Source organism: Bison bison, unplaced genomic scaffold (assembly GCF_000754665.1).
Source record: "Bison bison bison isolate TAMUID 2011002044 unplaced genomic scaffold, Bison_UMD1.0 scf7180017864203, whole genome shotgun sequence".
Classification (NCBI taxonomy): Eukaryota; Metazoa; Chordata; class Mammalia; order Artiodactyla; family Bovidae; genus Bison; species Bison bison.
The window spans coordinates 6208820-6210624 of NW_011494775.1; positions in this window are offsets into that span (position 1 = coordinate 6208820).

Here is a 1805-nt window from a genome sequence, read left to right on the forward strand (position 1 = left end):
CCCCACCGTTGCTATGGTGACGCGTGGCCGGTCGCTCCGACACCGCCCCACCGCGCTTCTGTGACGTCAGGGTCTCGCCACTTGACGTCACGGCCGGGCGGCTCCGCGGGGCGTGGTAGCGCGGGGACCCGCCGACTTCCGGGGCGGGCGGCTGGAGTCGGGTTGGGTGGGGCTGGGAGCGGCGAGGGTTGTAGGTGATGGGACGGCGGTGGGTCGGTGCTTCTCTGCGTCGTAATAAGCGGTGACGTCAATGAGCCAAGGAGGGGGTCACCCAAGGTCCTGGTCCAGCTGGGCCTTCCGGCCGAGCAAGGGCCCTGGCACGCAAGCTGGCATTCAACAAGTGTGGTCTGCAGAGTGCTGGCTCACGCACCGTGTCAGTCAGGGGCGACTGGCAAGGGGCCCGCAGTGAGACCCTGCTCCACCTGGAGCCTCTTCCTGCGGGGAATTTTTTACGGTGGAGGGAGACTCATCCACTCTCGTCTTAGTATTTAAGTGCCTGCTAGCGGCTCTCGGAGAAGGCAATGGCACCCCTCTCGAGTACTCTTGCCTGGAAAATCCCATGGATGGAGGAACCTGGAAGGCTGCAGTCCATGGGGTCGCTGAGGGTCGGACATGACTGAGCGACTTCCCTTTCACTTTTCGCTTTCATGCATTGGAGAAGGAAATGGCAACCCACTCCAGTGTTCTTGCCTGGAGAATCCCAGGGACGGGGCATCCTGGTGGGCTGCCGTCTATGGGGTCGCACAGAGTCGGACACGACTGAAGCGACTTAGCAGCAGCAGCAGCAGCAGCGGCTCTGAGACCAGAATGGTGAACTAGACTGTTGGCATGGCTTCCCAGTGGGTCCTCAGTCCTGAGCCCGGGGGATAGACAGGACAGAGACTAAATAGACATGACAGTTTCAGGTGGTGTTATAAGGTGGCTTGGAGCAGAATGACCGAAGGGCAGACCTTAAAGGCCAAAAGCTAGATGTGGCACATGGAAGGAAGATTTCCGTGGTCTCTGATTATCGTCCTGCTGTCCCGCAGCCACAAGCGGGGAAGGAGAATTAAACCTGAGGGGAAAGGAGGAATGGCAGAGCTGTAGAGCTGGTTCTGCCCCACTTCTCCTCCTTCAGCCCCCTTGTAATGTCGACACCTCCAGGAAGCCCAAGTCACGTCCCCGTGTTGTCCTTTCTCAATTGCTCCTCACCCTCTCCAACCTGAACCTACCTTCGTTTCAAATCCACCTCCTCCACCAGCCATGCTAGACCAGGGACCACATTTCTTGCTCACTGCTGTGCCCACACACAGTATAAACTCAGTCTGTGTGGTCACCATGTGTGGTTCATTTGTTATGAACGAAACAACCGACGACTCTAGGGTCCTTCCAGATTCTGGAGAGCCAGGAATTGTATTTCCTCAGACTTCCTGGCCCCATCTGTCCTCTTCTCTTCACTCTTGACGTTCAAAAAAAAAAAAAAAATCTGCTCTCCAGTGCTCAACTCCCAGAAGAGCAGGGGGCATGGTAGCCTCTCCTCCAGAGGTGTTTGAGCCTTAAACTTGAGCACCAGCCTTGCCTCTGTAAAATGCAGGGTGGCTTGTGCAGATGAAAGACTGTAGAAAAAGCCACAACTGGGGTTGGGCCAGCCAGAGGCTGTCTCACTGTGGGTAGGTAACTGACCCCTTCTGGTCCTCTGCATCTTCATTTGTAAACTGTAACTAATGATACCCCACTCCGGTACATCATGGGAATCCATAGGTTAGTGAATAAAGAACTGCCAGCATAGGACCTTCTGCCTCACATGGACATATTTCTAATCACCT